The sequence below is a fragment of the Dasypus novemcinctus genome, chromosome 27, assembly GCF_030445035.2.
Source record: "Dasypus novemcinctus isolate mDasNov1 chromosome 27, mDasNov1.1.hap2, whole genome shotgun sequence".
In the NCBI taxonomy this organism is placed as follows: Eukaryota; Metazoa; Chordata; class Mammalia; order Cingulata; family Dasypodidae; genus Dasypus; species Dasypus novemcinctus.
The window spans coordinates 7,185,516-7,203,899 of record NC_080699.1 but is presented as its reverse complement, the minus strand read 5'-3'; the positions used below and the strand labels follow the sequence as shown (position 1 = coordinate 7,203,899).

Here is an 18,384-nt window from a genome sequence, read left to right as displayed (position 1 = left end):
GGGAGAGAAATGAGCCTGATAGACTATAGCTGCAGTTGAGCCCAGAGAAAAACGAGCCCCAGGAAGACAGACAAGCCTTATGCTAGCCCACAGATGAGACTGGAAGAAGCTGGGACCACAGAGCCTTAAGAGGAAGAGGAAGCCTGAACCTTTGCAGAGAATGGCAGCCATCTTGCTCCAACATGTGGCAATAGACTTTGGAGTGAAGTAACTTACTCCTTATGGCCTTGTAACTGTAAGCTTCTACCTCAAATAAATACCCTTTACAAGAGTCAATAGATTTCTGGTACCTTGCATCAGCACCCTTTTGGCTGACTAATATAGGCCAAATGATTTTTGACAAGACTGCCAAGTCCACTCAATTGAGCAATAATAGTCCCTTCAACAGATGGTGCTGGGAGAACTGGATAGCCATTAACAAAAGAATGAAAGGGGACACCTATCTCATCCCATACACAAAAGTTAACTCAAAATACATCAAAGACCTAAATATAAGAACCAGGACTGTAAAGCTCCTAGAAGAAAATACAGGGAAGCATATTCTGGACCTCGTGTTATGCTATGATTTCTTAGACCAAAAGCACAAGTAACAAGAACAAAAATAGACAGATGGGAACTCATCAAAATTTAAAAACATGTGCATCAAAGGATTTCATCAAGAAAATAAAACAACAACCTATAGAATAAGAGAAAATATTTGGATACCATATCTGATAAGGGTTTTAATTTCCAAAATACATAAAAACCCTACAACTCAACAACAAACAGGCAAAAAAAAAACCCTAAAAAATTATCAAAAGACTTAAACAGATATTTCTCCAAAGAAGCCATACAAATGACTAAAAATCACGTTAAAAAAATGCCAGCATCATTAGCCACCAGGGAAATGCAAATCAAAACCAGAATGAGATACCACTGCACACCCACTAGAATGACTACTATTTAAAAAACAGAAAATTATAAGTATTGGGGAGGATGTGGGAAAATTGGAATACTCATTCACTGTTGGAAATGTAAAATGGTGCAGTCCCATGGAAAATAGTTTGTTTCCTTAGAATGTTAAGTATGGAATTACCATATGACCCAGAAATCCCACTTCTATATACTTCTAAGTATATACTCAAAAGAATTGAAAACAAGGACTCAAACAGATATTCGTATACCAACGTTCACAGGAGCATTATTCACAATTGCCAAAAGATGGAAACAACCCAAATGCCCATCAACATATGTATGGATAAGCAAAATGTGGTATATTCATACACTGGACTATTATGCAGTCATGAAAAGGAAAGAGATCTGATACACGCAACCACATGGATGAGCCTTGAAGATGTTGAGTGAAGTAAGCCAGACACTAAAGGACAAATATTGTATGACTTCAATGATTTGAGATAATTAGATTAAGCAGAACCACAGAGTCAGAATCTATAATAAAAGTTACCAGGGGATAGGGTAGGGAAAGGGAATGGGAATTTAAGGCTTAAAATGTAAAGTGTTCCTACTTGGAAAGATGGAAATGTTTTGGTAATGGATGGTGGTGATGGTATGATATGAAATAATTAGAATAAGCAAATTCATATATTCAGAAATTTAAATACAGGTTAGCAGGGGCTAGGAAGGGCTAGGGATGAGGTGTTAAATCTTAACTGGTACAGAATTTCTGTTATTTCTGTTGGGACTGATGGAAAAGGCATGACAATGGATGATGATGGCTGCAAAACATTGTGAATGTAATTAGCACCACTGAATTCTACATCTGAATGTAGCTAAAGGGGGAAATTTTATGTATTGGATATATGTTACTAAAATAAAACAATAAATTGAAAAGGTGGAATACAATGTCTTGACACTCCCTAGAGGAGTTTGCTGGGGCACGCAAATTAGGTCTGCCACAAGCCATGGTCAAGTTCTAATCCCCAGTCCTGCAGATGTGAACTCATTTGTAAATGAGTAAATGGATTCCTTGAAGATCCTGTTAGTAGCACATATGGGATCATACAGAACAAGGGCAGGCTTTGATTCATATGGTATATAAGCAGAGGAATCCAGAGGAGACAGAAGGACATGGATACCATGGGATGAAGTGAGAGATTAACTGCCACAGAGCTCAGAGAAAGTATGGCCTGCCCATACATTGACCGATGGCCTCCAAAATACAGAGACAATAAATTCCCATTGTTTAAGCCAACCTGTGTATGGTATTCGTTAAAGCAATCCTGGGAAACTGGAGAGTTGTTTTCTGATGGGGAGAAAGGACTGGTGGGATGAGTGGGGGGTGTCAGAGCAATAACCAGTGTAGACAATGCCAATTATCCTGAAAAATTTATTGCCTGACCCAATCATCTAAAACATGGCTTTGAAAGTATGCATTTGGGGGAGTTAATGCTTAGAGTATATAGAGTTTCTTTTTGAGGTGATGGAAAAGTTTTGGTAATAGATGGTAGTGACAGTAGCTCAACACTGTGAAAGTGATTAACAGCAATGAGTTGTATACTTGAAAGAGGTTAAAGGAGGAAATGTTATGTTGTTATGCTGTACATATGTCACCGCAATAAAATTCTAAATATACATATTCTACCATTTCCTTTAGGTATAAGCAGATACAATGAACTGCATATTTCAGTTTGCAATTTAACGTATTTTGACATCTGAATAAACCTGTGACCATCTTGACAATCAAGAAAGCAAGTCCCATTCTCCCCAGAAGTTCCTATACGAGCCACTGTAATCTAACCTCCCCTCCTCCCCCAATCACGCCTGGGAGACCATGATCTGCTTTTTGCCATTGTAGATGAGTTTGCTTTTTAGAATTTTAAATAAATTTTAATCGTATGATTCTTAAAAAGTAAGGCTGATTTTCCTGGTTTTAACTCTCCTTTGGGAAGAGGCAAAAGGCCAAAGTAGCACAAACAAAAAGGCAAAGGCTCATGGCACACAGAGAAAGAGAAGTGTATCCCAATTTCACAATTCCACTATTAAAAGTAGCTTGAAAGCGGTGAAAGGAAAACATATCAGTCATAATTACGTGTATCAATATAAAATGTAAGGAAAACAATTTTTAAGTTATACAAAATATTAGGAACAGGACCTGGTCGTACGTTATCATATAACTCACCATGATCAAGTAAGGCTTATTTCAGAAAAGCAAAACTGATTCAACACTGAGGCCCAGGGCAGGGAAGGCTCCTCCTCTAGACACGTTATGTCAGCCATAGCCTCTCCTCCGGGCACCCAGCTGCCTCGCTCCCTCATCCTTCTCTCAGGCACGCTTCACGAGAGTTCTCAGGGATTGCATTGATAAAAGGTAGGTTGGCTGTGAAGCCAGAAAATTGCAAGGCCACCCTCTTGGGATAGAAGACAAACAACTACATACTGTTTAAAACCTAAATTCTTCAAATAAATTTTAAAGAAAAATCTGTCATCAAAATTGATCTGGGAGTTATCAGAAAATGATAATTGACTTATGATATTTTCAAGTCCTTTCACTGCTTTGAATGATTCTCTCTAATCCTAGATTTTTGAAAAGTCCTACATTTTTGGGTCAAGATGGCATATTAGACATAAAATTCCACAAACCAGGAAAATAGGAAAATGTAATAAAACTACAACAAATGCATAAAATAGGAAAAGTTTCTCCAAGCAGAAGAGTATGTGAGGGATTCCTGAAAAAAAAAGAAGAAAAGAAAATGAAAGCAATATATACTGGCAAAATAGGTACTCATAGACCAACATATGTGGGAAAAGACTAAGCTTGGAGTTTTTCCAAAAATCACTACCTTTTCCATGGTCACACCAACAGACATAATGAACAGAAGAGACACCTTGAGCAATGGTCAGGAGGATGAGTTTGTTGGCTTCGTGACATGAGCTGAGCAATGGGTGGTGGCACTGCTGGGTCACAGGCTGTACCTCAGTACTGAAGTAGGAGGGCTGTAGATAGCCTGTGTCCCCAGAGAGGCAGAGACCACACTCCCATGGAAGTCAAGGTGATGGGACAGCACACGTGGTGGCACATCTTGCACCTCATCCACGATCACATAACTAGCAGCTACTATAGGGAACACTGGTTTCTTCAATTCAGGGATGAACTCAAAATCAAAATCAGCAACCATTTAAGTGAGGCATGCAAGGAAATGTAATAAGAACAGTTTGGCAACAACAGAAGTCAAAAGGATAACGTGACATGAGATGACACTGGATATTGAGGAAACTAGATCAGGCAGAGTTTTGTAAGCCAAGCTGACCTTTTTATTTTATCCTAGGGGAAACAGAAATCCACTAACGTGTTTCAGCTTTGCTGAAACATGACAAAATTTTTTAAAAAGTCATATGGCTTCTAGGATAAAATAGTTTGAAGGGACTTTCCATTTCCAGTTATGGCAGATTTAGCAACCAAACCAAATTTCCCACTGAAAACAATTAGAAATGCTAAATAAAATAAAAAAGCCATCAGTGAAGTGGATAGAACACCGAGATCAAAAATCCTTATAAAGGTGGGAACGCAGATAGATAAAAGGGGCACAGAAACCAGCTTTTGGCCCAGGTTCAGCCAAACACGGTGAACTTGAGCTTGGCTTTTCATGCTTCCGGGGTACCGGCAAAAGGAGACATAGTGCAAGAAAAGGAAGGCAACAAGAGAACTTCCATCATAAATCTGGTATCCCAAAAGGTACGTCCTGAGTATTAGGGTGAATTAGAAACAAATTCATCATATCTAATCCCTCTTTTTTCCAGGGAAACTGTCCATTTCAACCATGGCAATAAGCAAAGGGGAAAACACTGCTGTGAAGTGTGACATCATCCGGCTGGCTCCCTCGTGGATTTGCTGGTCAAGTTTAAACAGCCTGTGAAAAGCAGAAGACTTTAGGTGGTGATTTCAGCCTAATAGGGTGCCACACTGGTTGTGCCTCTCACTGACTGAGATATAAAGCAAATCTGCAGTGAACAAAATCATCTCTATCCTAAGCTTCAAAGAATTCCCACAAATAAGTCTACAGGGAAAATGAGCCACTCAAAATAGTAAAATAAAATAAATCACTAAACACCAAATAAAACAAGGCTTCATAAACAGAAACAACAAACAGCTGAAACAACTGCTGAAGCAAACAGCAGAAACAACAAACAGCAAGGTAGTGAAAAAACAGATTAAGAATAAATACAGGGGAAAGGAAACTAAAATGACCTAGGAAAAAAAGTAGCCAATATACATTCAAGAAACACTTACCCTACAATAAAATTTTAAATAGTCAATGATTGGTTTTAACAACAACTTTGACACAACTAAAGACTTTATGAACTAGAAAATATGTCAGGAAAGGATAACTACAAAGCAGAAAAGAGCCAAATGTATGGAAAATATGAGAGTGAAGATACATAGAAGATAGAATAAGCAAGTCCAACATTTATTAATTCAGACTCCCTGAAAAGAATAAAGCAGAAGGTAGTATTTGAGACAATAATTGCTGAGAATTTTCCAAATCTAATGAAAGACACTCTTTCATAAATCCAAAAAGCTAAATGACTCCTAAGCAGGATAAAAATCAATCCATATTTAGACATAGTGAAAGTCTGAACACCAAAGATAGCGATAATATATTAAAATCACCTAATGAGAAAAGTTTCTTTCCAAGGAGAATAGTTAAATTTCTAGCTGGCATATCAAGAGCAACAATGGAAGCGAAGCTATGGTGGCATAAAATCCTTAGTGTGTCGAAAGAAAACTGTCAACCTGGAATATTTTATCAGAGGCTTCTAGTAATTGCAAACCAGCCTGTTAAAGATCAATACTTCTTTCAAAAACAAAAATAAAGATGGAACAAAATACAAAACAAAACAAAAATGTGTTTGAAGGCATCAGAGACCTACCCCGGCAGCAAGGGATCAAGGCACCAGGCAAAGGTAAGTGACCTTGACATTCATTGTCACTTTTCTCACTGCGGCATTAGCTGACTTGCAAGCAGGTGCTGTAAGATTCCAGAATCTGAGCAGAGCTTTCGGCAGTCTTATGGAGCTGGAGGACAGAGATAAAAATAGAGATTAGTTCCAGCAAGGAGTTGGGGAGAACATCCCAACATTGTCAGTTGGGACTACCAAAGGGGAACACTTGAGGTATAAGGATGAATTAGAAATAAATACAAAACGCTTTAATGTTTGATTAAATTTAAATGCTCTGCCCCATGCTAACTGCTTGTTGTAATCAAAGTCAATCTTAACTGAAGGAAGATACCTCCACACACACACACACACACACAAAGAGAATTAGTCATCAGGGAAATGCAAATTAAAACCATAATGAGGGAAGCAGACTTGGCCCAGTGGATAGGGCATCCATCTACCACATGGGAGGTCAGCAGTTCAAACCCCGGGCCTCCTTGACCCGTGTGGAGCTGGCCCATGTGCAGTGCTGATGCACAAGGAGTGCTGCACCACGCAGGGGTGTCCCCCGCGTAGGGTAGCCCCATGCACAGGGAGTGCGCCCCATTAGGAGAGTCACCCAGCGCAAAAGAAATTTCAGCCTGCCCAGGAATGACACCACACACATGGAAAGCTGACACAACAAGATGACGCAACAATAAGAAACACAGATTCCCATGCCACTGACAACAACAGAAGCGGACAAAGAACACACAACAAATAGACACAGAGAACAGACAACCAGGGTGGGGGGGGGAATGGGAGAGAAATAAATAAAATAAATCTTAAAAAAAAAAAACCATAATGAGATACAAATACATACCCATTAGAATGCCAAAAAATGAAAGAAATCGACAATTCCAAGCGTTGGCAAGAACTTGGAACTCTCATATGCTGTTGGTAGAAGTGCAAATGGGTGCAAATATTTTTGGAAAACTGTTTGGCAGAATCTATTAAATTATAGAACACACTCATAATTTTTGCCCAAGCATTTTCACTCCTAGAATATAATGAACATAAAGAAATCAGTATATGTAAACAGAGACATGTATATTATGCAGTATTATTTGTAATAGCTCTAAATCAGAACAATCCAAATGTCCATCAGCAGTAGACTAGATAATTTGTATCATATTCATTCAATGGAATACTATAAAAAAAGAAAATTACCAATTTTCCAGAGTCTTTTGTGGACTCCAGAAAATTATGTTCTTGAATTTAACCTACTGTGACCCTTTGATTAGATTATATCTGTTAAGGGCCATTTGATTATATTACTCCAGTAGGCCATGTTCCATGGACGGTCTTTATCCTTTTACTGGAATCCTTTACAAACAGAGGAATAAAAAGAAACCCCAAGAGGCTGAGAGAGAAGTCCAGAGGCCAGAAGCTGGGATCAGTGGAACCCAGAGGCATGGCATAAGGCCCCTGAGAGACAGAGAGAGAAGGCCCATGGAGAGTAAGAAGCTGAAAGCAGTGGGTCCTGGAGAAGTCTGGGACTGGCAGAGCTGCCATTGTGCCCAGCCACATCTGGGATCACCAGCAGTCAACCTTTAGGGCAGAGCATAGCCTTATGCCTTGAGTTGGACATTTTTTCCAGCCTTGGAACTGTAAGCTTATAAGCTAATAAATCCCCATTGTAAAAGCCAACCCATTTCTAGTATATTGCATTGGAAGCATTTAGCAAACAAAAACAACATGCAACATGGATGAATCTCACCTACATAATATTGAACAAAAGAAAGCAGAAACCAAAGAACTTATACTATATAAAATTATTTATGTAAAATTTGAAAACAAGCAACACTAATCTATGTTGTTAGATGTCAGGATAGAAGTTGCCTCTGGGAAGAGAGGAGCAGAGTAGGGCCCCTGGGAATGGATTAAAAAAAGAACCGTATGGCAATATATTAGGCCCTATTTTTAAAGAAGTTTTAGATCACAGAGAAGTTCAGCTATGGCAGGGGAAGAGCACTGGTGTGGGGTGTCATTGATGGGGGATGCATGGGTGGGAGGGAGTTCTCCAGGGCATGCATATAGGGTATATAGATATGTTCAGATGTTTGTTAGTTACTGTCAGAGTGGATAGAGTAACACATGACAACTGAGGGAGTGCTAAATTCCCATTCCAGGGAGCTCTGTTGCATTCCCCAGTGGAACGGCAACAATCCCCAAGTGCAAGGATGAAGACCAGTGAAGACGGATGGTCCAATGATGGGTCCTTGATACTATACTTATGAGCATTTGTGCTTGAAATTTCAACTAGGCCTAGAACTGCAGGGCACCTAAGAGTTACCTCCTGAGAGCCTCCACATTGCTCAAATGTGGCCACCCTCTAAGCCAAACTCAGCATGTAAATACATTACCTTCTCCCCAGCATGGGACATGACTCCCAGGGATGAGCCTCCCTAGTGCCAAGGGATTGCTACCATCACCAGCTGGTGATGCAATTAGAAAACGACCTTAAATGAAAGGGGGAAATGGTAAAGAAAAATGAGTTTATATGGCTAAGAGACTTCAAAATGAGTCAGGAGGTCATCAGAGGGGTCATGCTTACACATGTCTCAGCAAGATCCCAGGGACAGCCAAAGTAGATACAACCCCAGGTACTGGTTCTACGGAGACACACAGGTTCTATGGTCATGACAGATGGCTCTGGAGTTCAGTGCCTTGCCAGTGGGCCCTACTTTAGAATTTGTGCTCCTGATTGTGATAGAGTTGGACTCAGATGTGACTTCTCTACACATGCCTCTTCTGTCACTTTTACTGAACCTGTGATTGGCACTGGGATTTGTGTATGCTCAGGAGACTTGAATCTCTGGATTGTCCATGTGCCAGCTGGGCCCTGAGCCTCAGCAGAGTTGCAACACCTACTCTGCAGTTTGCTGGACATACCCAGGTTAGCTGACAGGGAGGTGAGAATGGTCAACCACCACTCCAGTGCACCAAGAGAGTCCACAACTGCAAGCAGGAGAATCACATCCATCAATGATGTGGGGTCTAAGGCCCCTCTCAATTTAGAGATGGAGTCAACAATGCTATCCCAGGGTCCATGAGATGGAGGAATATAATATGGTTTGGAGTGGACTTGCTGGTATTCTACTATAGAATAGTTCTGTCTCTAGCAATGGAAGAAATTGTATCATTGATGTGGGGACAGTAGCCATGAGAGTTGCTGAGGGCAGCAAGAGGGAGGAAGAGGTGTGATATGGGGCATTTTTGGGAGTTGAAGTTTTCCTGAATTGTACTGCAGGGACAGATGCAGGACATTGTATATCCTGCCATAACCCACTGGATGAACTGGGGGAGAGTGTGAACCACAGTGTAAACTATGGTCCATGTGGTGTGGCAGTTGCTCCAGGGTGTATTCACCAAATGCAATGAATGTGCCTTACTGAGGAAAGGGGATGTTGATGTGGGAGGAGCGGGGATGGGATGGGGAAATGGGGTATATGGGAATCTTTTATGTTTTTTAACATAATGTTTTATGTGATCTATTTATCTATTAAAAAAAGACAATAAAAAAAGAATTACAATATCATGAGAAAAAAAGATGCAAGGAGGAATAAAGATCAAATAAACTATTAAATATATAGATAAATGTAAACAAACATTGTCAGTATATAATAATAATAATAATACCTCATCTTGTTTTAAAAAGAGAAGGAAAAAACCACACTGAGAAATAACATATAATCTGAGAGTGGGGATAAATGGAATTGAAATTTTCTGATTTCTTTAATGTTTAGGAAACAAGAAGGACATTGATTAACTTTAGATTTTGAAAAGTTAAGATGCATGTAATAATATCTAGCCTAGAATTTTAAAGAGAAAAATAGGTGTAAAACTTCCAAACAGGTAGAGAAAAAAATAAATGGAAGATAAACCATCCCATTAATCCAAAGGAAAACAAGTGAGGAGAGGAAATGACACATAGAAAAGGCAGAAAAAATAGCATAAAATTATATGGTAAATATAAAAATATATAAGCAATAAAATAATTATGAATAAATTAAATTCTACAATTAAAAAATAAAAATAGATTAAATAATACAAATAGAAAATCAAAACCAAGGAACAAGTTCTATATATGAAACATGTTTAAAGATAAGGGTACAGAGCAGTTAAAAATAAAAGGATAGAAAATGTATTTTAAGTCAAATATTAACCAAAAGAATGTTTTTGAAAAATTATGTAAAAATTTGATAGACTTTGAAGTAAAGGTATTAACAGAAATGAGGAGGATAGCTTCATAAAAATTGTAAGTGCAATTTACCAAGAATTAAATATTTTTAAAATGTTCGGACTTCAAATAAAGTGTAAGATTTTTAACACATATTTATTTCCCCTTGCTCTGTGAATTTTTGCTTTTATGTGTTGAGGATATAATTGTGTATTTGGTTAAACAACTGGTAGATTAAACGGATGTATAAATCGGTAAGGTAGAGAAGATTTAAATAAAACAGTAGACTAAATTTAGTGGACACACGTGTAGAACACTGTACCATGACTCAACAGGATTGTGTTGTCATTGTTTTGTCTAGCCTACACAGAAAATGAACAAAAATAGAACACAGAATAGACAAAAAATCAAGACAATGGATTTCAAAGAAAAGCAATCATAGGGTTTTTTCTCCAACATCAGCCAGACAAACTCTGAATGTTCGGAAATTAAGAAACATACACCAAGTAATGCACGTGTACATGTACAGAGGAAATCGTGACAAAAATTGGAAAATATTTAGAACTTAATAAACACTACATATGAAAACTTGTGGGATGCAGCTAAAGCTATTGAGATAATTTTGCAATCTTAAAAGCTTATATCAGAAAAAGTTAGAAAAATAACAGCAAAATGAGGCAAGAAAATGGCAGAAAAGAATAAAAGTGGGTATGGGGGAGCCAGATAAAGACCAGTGAAGTGTTCAGGTGGAAAGAGGCTATTTAGTGGTAACTGTGGAGATGGAGAAAACAAAACCATTTCAAGATATAATATGGGAGAGGGAAAAAAGTTCTGCCAGTCAATTGATAGAGGAGAGTGAAGGGAAGGGAGATTTTAAGGCTTAGTCCCAAGGGCTCGTCTTAAAATTCCTTTCTACTGGCAACTGATGAATGACTTGGCCAAGTGTAGGAAATGGAAGTGAAGAGAACTATCATTTCTTGAATGCAAACTTAGCCAGCACTGTACCATTTTACCTATTAGGTTTTCTTAATTCTCACAGTAGCTCTCTGAGGTACATCCATTAATATTCCCATTTGAGCTCAGGCTTCAGGTCAGTTAGCTAGCCCCAAACCATGTAGCTTATATGAACTGAGATTGAAATTTAGGTCTTGGATTTAAAAGTGCATATGCTTTCCAAATTTTGTTTCAGATATGTTAAATATGAGTAGTCAGAAAAACACAAATAAGCTGTCTGTTCAAAAGAAAAATAGCCAAATAGAAGAAAAAGATACATTCCAAGTAGCATAATGTCACCAGCATGTTACTGAATTGCAGCTGTAATCTTTTTTCACATGATTTGCTCTATTTCCTATGATAATACAGGTATGCTTCCTTCCCTAATAATGACGATGATGCAGGTAAAAGAGCAGGAACTTGGGAAATGTCATTCTTACAATCTATAAACCCTGGTTTCAATGTGCTCTTCCTGGTGGTTTACCAATCACTTGCAGAATTGATCACAATCCCATGAAGGCTGAAATAAATGAATCAAATCCAAACCCAGTGTCCTTAGAAGTGCCCCATAGCAGAAACATGGCTGATAGTCACTGCTTATAAATCACACTCTCACTTTCACTGAGGTAACACAAGGCTCAACAAAGAGCAGTCTATCCTCTTAACCAAAAAACCCTGAAGGATAAACTGTATCAGAAGAGGAAAACAGGAATTGTTCAGGGGGATTTGCTATGGATAATAACTTTACATGAATAATTGCTTTTTCCATGAACTCTTTCATGCCTGTCTAATCATATACAATGAGGTAATGAACAAAGAGAAATGCATTATTCTGCCATGTTAATTTTGGACAGCAAAATTGCCTCATCTGTCTTGAAGAATGCTTATTCACACCTTGGTGCTCTTTCACAGTCAAACCACAAAGGCTATTAGAGTAAAACTGAAAGTGCAAAAGAAAAAAGATGACTTAAAAAGTCATTTCTATAAATATGTCATTTTTCAGAGTATATTATATCAAGCTAAAGGCCCAGAAACTTAGAGTAAATTCTCAAATAGGGATTAAAACAAAGCTATGTTCCATTACAAGAGGATGCCTCCTCTATACACTAAAAATGGAGGGTGATAGGGGTTAATTATGAGGAGACAGAAAACATGTGATTCTTATTTGACAATGAAGGCAAATGAGAAATTGAGTCTTTCATATATGAAAACTATACAGCAGGGATTATAGGAAAATATCATAAGGGAGAATGGGCATGGATATTGTTTTTAAAAAGTGAGTATTCAAGTTGTCTATGTTTTCTCTATCCCACTTGATTTTCTTATTTTTCTCTGGGACAAATTCACCCTTCAGAAAACTTGATACCAACAAAATCGTAGTGTTCTGGGTACTGCCTCACATGACATCAGGATTATCATGCCATACATAGGTCAAGAGAGTCAGGGGAGGAACAGTGGACTGTGAGTTCAAAGACTTAAGTCAAAGTTCTAGCATTACGCCTGAGGATGATACTCTGCATTGCTTATCAACAGCCATTCTGCCTACTTCTGCTCTTCCACACTCCCATATTTTAGCTACTAATATTTAATATCCTTATTATAAAATGAAATACAACTTAGTTTGCATTTAATAGCTGTGCTCATTAATTCATTTGCTAAAAATGTTTAAGCATCCACTATAGGCTGGTGGATAAGCTTTGCAATACAGTACCCATCCTCACATAGCTAGGTATAGCTATGACTATATTTTTGTGTGCCTTTATAAATATAGAGCTTGATATTTTTGGCTTCTGTCAAAACTAAATCTCTACCTTTTTAATTGGGAAGTTTAGGCCACTTATATTTTTTGAGATTACTGATATATTGTGATGTTTTCAGTACTTTTTGATATGAACACATCTTACTTTGTGCTTTCCATTTATCAGTACCCTTTTGCCAAAGACCAATAAGATCATACCTGTAGTTGAAAAACATGGGTTTTTTTGCTTATTGCAAAAACAATGACCACAAACCATAGGGAATGCTGAGGCATCTTGATTAGGAGACTTGGGACCATATTAGGCGGTTTTGAGGAGAGTTCAAGGAAGTGTGAATTTGCTCTAGTTTGATGTCAGGAAGCAATTTTTTGGTTGGGCATCTTAATAAATCTTATCTAGAAATAGAGAAGATAAAAGTGAGGCTAAATACATAATTGTAAAAAAAGCAGCAGTCATTCATATTAGTCAAGATGAAGATATCTGGTCATATTTATGGTTTAGATAATGTTCATGATTTTGTTGGTGTTCAGTCTTGACCTACTGTGGTCACAGAGTAGACTTGTTTGAATTGTGAATGGAAGGCCAACTCCTAGCAATGCCAAGGCCAGATGGTGCCAGTCCCTAGCTGTTGGCCAACTACTTTTCTCTTTCTCACATTTGTAGTGTTTTCTGTTTGTTTGTTTGTTTTTTAAAATGAGAAAATACTTTTTTTTTTTAAGATTTATTATCCCCCTTCACCTCATCCAGTCCTGCTGTTTTTGCTGTCTGTGATGTTTTTTCTTCTCATTTTCTCTTCTCTAGGATTCACCAGGATTTGATCCTGGAGACCTCTGAAGGGGAGAGAGGATCCCTGTCAATCACACCACCTCAGTTCCTGGTTTCTGCTGTGCTTCAGCTTGACTCTCCCCTTGTCTCTCTTTTGATGCATTATCATCTTGCTGCATGACTCACTTGCGCGGGACACTGGCTCACCACACAGGCACTCACTCACTGTGCAGGCACTCACTTGCCACATGGGCACTCACTTGCCATGCGGGCTTGCTTTCTCTTCTTTTTCACCAGGAGGCCCCAGGGATCGAACCCAGATCCTCCTATATGGTAGGCAGAAGCTCTACCACTTGAGCTACATTCCCTTCTCTGTTTGTTTTTAAATCTCATTTATTGGTTCTTTTTTCAATTGCTTGAGTTGGTTGTTGATGTTTGTTTATGTATTTTATTAGCCCATTTTCATTATCTCTACTGTTTAGAAGTTGTATATGCTATTTCTATTCTTTCAGTGTTGACATGTAAAATTTTACCATGCATATTTTTAAAAGTCAATCAATACTTTAAATCTCCTGAACAGTACACTGGAGTTATATCACATTTTTCTAGTCATGCTTTTCAAATTTCATTTCATTTGTTGTAGGAGGTTCCAGGAATTGAACCTGGGACCTTGTACATGGGAGTCAGGTGCACAACCACTGAATTACATCTATTCCCCTCCATTTTTCTTTAGTTTTTAAGTTCATTATTTTTAACTCCATGAAATAGAATTTGTAACTCCATTAGTGTTATTTATACTTATATTTGCTAACTATATCTGTTTCACCTAAGACCCTCCTAATAGGGTTATTTTCTTTCTTTCTTAATAGAATTTTTAAAATTGAGATATACTTCTTGTAACATAAAATTCACCATTTAAAAGGGTACATTTCAGTGTTTTTATAGTTGAATCATGTTTTTTTAATAATTCATTCTGCCTTATCTGCCTTTTAGCTGGAAAGTTTAATGCAACTATATTTAATGTTTTTACTGATAATGTAGGATTTATGTCTGCCATTTTTCTATTTGTTTTCTAGATGTCTTATGTCATTTTTGCTCCTCAATTACTCTATTGCTGCCCTCTTTTGTGTTAGATATTTTCTAGTGTAGCATTTTAATTCACCTGTAATTTATTTTACTGCACATTTTTAGTTAATTTCTAAGCAATTGCCCTGAAGATTCAGTTAACATCTTAATTTATAACAATTTAGTTCTGATTAATACCAATTTTACTTCAATAGTATACAACAAATTTGCACCTATATATCTCCATTGGCTCAATGTTTATTCTATTATTGCCACAGATTACATCTTTATAAACTGTGCGACCATCAACATAGATTTATAATTATTGCTTTTTGCTTATGTCTTTTTTTTTTTTAAAAGATTTATTTATTTATTTAATTCCCCCCCAACCCGGTTGTCTGTTCTCTGTGTCTATTTGCTGTGTCTTGTTTCTTTGTCGACTTCTGTTGTCGTCAGCGTCACGGGAAGTGTGGGCGGTGCCATTCCTGGGCAGGCTGCATTTTCCTTCGCACTGGGCGGCTCTCCCTACGGGCGCACTCCTTGCGTGTGGGGCTCCCCTATGCGGGGGACACCCCTGTGTGGCGGGGCACTCCCTGCGCGCATCAGCACTGCGCATGGGCCATCTCCACACGGGTCAAGGAGGCCCGGGGTTTGAACCGTGGACCTCCCATGTGGTAGACGGACGCCCTAACCACTGGGCCACGTCCGTTTCCCTATGCCTATGTCTTTTAAATCAGACAGAAATAAAGTAATTATAAACAAAAATACTTTTATATGGTCATCTGTATTTACTTACATAGTTATATTTCTTAGTGTTATTTCTTCACATGGGCATTAGTTACCATCTAATGTCCTTTCATTTAAGTCTGAAAGTCTCCATTTAGCATTTGTTTTAAAGTAGGTCTGTTAGCAACCAACCCTTTCAGTTTTTGTTTTTCAGGGAATATCTTAATTTCTCCTTCATCATTGAAGGATCATTTTGCCAGGTATAGAGTCCTTGTCTAAATGGGTTTTTTTCTTCTATCACTTTAAATATGTCACCCCACAGCCTTCTGGACTCCGGAAGAAAAACTGGCTGTTAATCTTATTGAGGATCCCTTATGTGTGTTAAGTTGTTTCTCTCCCACTGCTTTCAGGACTCTCTCTTTGTCTATAGCTTGTGATAGTTTATCATGTGCCTGGGTATGTTTCTTTGATTTTATCCTACTTGGAGTTTATTGAGCTTCTTGGATATGCGGACTAATATTTTGTAGGTTTTTTTTCTTTTTTCTTTAGACAAATGTTTTTCATAAAATTTGAGAAGATTTCTGCCATTATTTTTCAATTATTCTTTCTGCCTCTTCTGCTGGCTCTCTTTCTCCTGGGACTCTAATCATATGTTAGTTTGCTTGATGGAATCCCCAAGATTTCTAAGTCCTTGTTCATTTTTCTTCATTCTTTCTCATTTCTGACCCTCAGACTGTATAATTTCAGCAAGCCTATCTTCATGTTTACTGATTCTTTCTTCTGCCTGCTCAAAGCTGCTATTGAACCCTTTAATAGAGTATAGTGGATTTTTATTGTACTTTCAACTTCAAAGTTTCTATTCAGCACCTTTTTTTGTAATTTCTATCATTTTATTGATAATCTCAATTTAGAGACACAGTCCTTATACTTTCCTTGAGTTCCTTAGGCATATTTTCCTTTAGCTTATTGAACATATTTACAATAGCTGATTCATAATTTTTGTCTAGAAAATCCAATACCACAGGCAAAGTTTCTATTGATTTCTTGTTTTTCTGAACCTGGGCCTCCCTTCCTCCCTTCCTCCCTTTTCTTTTCTTTTCTTTTCTTTTCTTTTCTTTTCTTTTCTTTCTTTCTTTCTTTCTTTCTTTCTTTCTTTCTTTCTTTCTTTCTTTCTTTCTTCTTTCTTTCTTTCTTTCTTTCTTTCTTTCTTTCTTTCTTTCTTTCTTTCTTTCTTTCTTTCTTTCTTTCTTTCTTTCTTTCTTTCTTTCTTTCTTTCTTTCTTTCTTTCATCTTTCTTTTTTTTTGCATGCCTTCCACCTTTTTTTTGAAAAGTGGACATTGTGAATATTACATAGTAATTTCAGAAATCAGATTCTCTCCCCTCTCCAGCATTTGTTGTTGCTATAGAAAATGTAATTGTTGTTTTAGTGACTTCTCTGAAATAATTCTGTAAAGAGTGTGTTCTCTGTCATTTGTGATCCTTGAAGCCTCTGTTCCATTAACTTAGACTAGCTAATGATTGGACAGAGATTTTTCTTAAATACCTAGGTCCAAACAAATCTGATTTTGCTATGGGGCACTTCATGTGTGTTGGAACATGTTGGAACACTCAGGCAGTTTACAACTCTTCCTTAGCTTTCACTTCCTGCTTCCAGAAACCCTCTAGGTGAGCAGGTGGCGAAATCTCAGGGCCTTCTCAGGTCTTTTTCTCCTAGACTCCTAGTATTATGTTAGAGCTTTTGAAAGCTCTTAAGGTCATCTCATTCCCTAGCCTTTCCTCCCAAGATTTTTGCTAGTCTATTGTTTGCTCCAACTGTTATCTATCACCTCAGGCAACAGAAACCTAAGATATTAGCCTGTTAATGTTTTCAACAAATGCCTCCTGAGAAGCAGTTTTGGCAGTAAACCAATTTTAAGTTAGACAAAATAAAGAAAAGCCTTTTGAGCTGGTTTTCCATGGAGCCACCAGACAGGTCAAAACACATAATTAATTATAATTCCTTACGAATGAGATAATTTCTGCTCTCTTTAATACCAGTAAAGTAGGCTGCAATTTTCACATCTACTGCTGAGCTTGGGAGGGTGAAATGGGACTGGGGTAAGTTAAAATACCACAAAGTTCACTGTTCTTACTGAGAATCAGTCATTTTCTGAATAAACATTTTCTGCATTGCCACAGGCCTTTGGTTAATTTCTAGAGTTTAGCCTAACCAATAAACAAACTGAAATCAGGGGTGAGTCCCAAGTGGCCAATTGGGGTAATATACTTGTAGTGAAATTTCTTGGTTTTGGTCACCCAGAATCAATTTGTCCTATTTTGGATAACAGTATCTTAAATTTTCTTCATAAAACCTCATCAGTGGTGCTCTCAGTTCTTCAGAAAAACACCTACAACTCCAGGGAATAGTCCTGATGATCATAAATTAACTAACACATTGTATTCAACTGGCCATTGTTAAGGGATAGACACAGAGTCAACAAGACACAATGAGACTTTTGCTCCTTCCCATGGGGATTTAAGCTAAGAAGAGTAAGGTCTGATGTCCCTGCCTTCATCTTGTAACAGAGGAATAAGTTACAAGATGGAAAGAAACCTAGTCCTGATGCCATTGTTAGAGCATGGTCCAGATTTTCCTGACTTATCCCTAAATCATTTGGATATATATGTTAATAAATTTCTCTTTTGTTGCTTTAAGCCAGTTTGTGTTGGTTTTCTTATAGCTAAAAGCAATTTAAGACATTAGTATTATAGTATATATATTAGGGTCACCAGATCTTGCAAATAAAATTGCAGGTTGCCCAGTTAAATTTGAAAAACAGCTGTCCTTTTAAATTTTATTTTTAAAAGTTGAATATATGATATTTAGGGTACATTGACAAATTTAATACAGGATGCATGCAAAAATAATTAAACATAGGGCATGTCCTACATATACAGGACACCTAACTTCCCTAGAAAAATATTCTAAGTTGGAGGCT

At 37.6% G+C, this 18,384-nt stretch overlaps 1 long non-coding RNA gene across 1 annotated transcript in view; it reads right to left on the bottom strand.

Annotated features, from left to right (window-relative positions):
• LOC139437746 (uncharacterized) overlaps positions 1-18,384 on the bottom strand; it is a 147,513-nt gene that overhangs the window by 73,424 nt on the left and 55,705 nt on the right. Inside the window, exon 4 of the long non-coding RNA XR_011647614.1 lies at positions 5,869-6,013. This is a non-coding gene — a long non-coding RNA (uncharacterized lncRNA). The remainder of the gene's footprint in view (positions 1-5,868; positions 6,014-18,384) is intronic.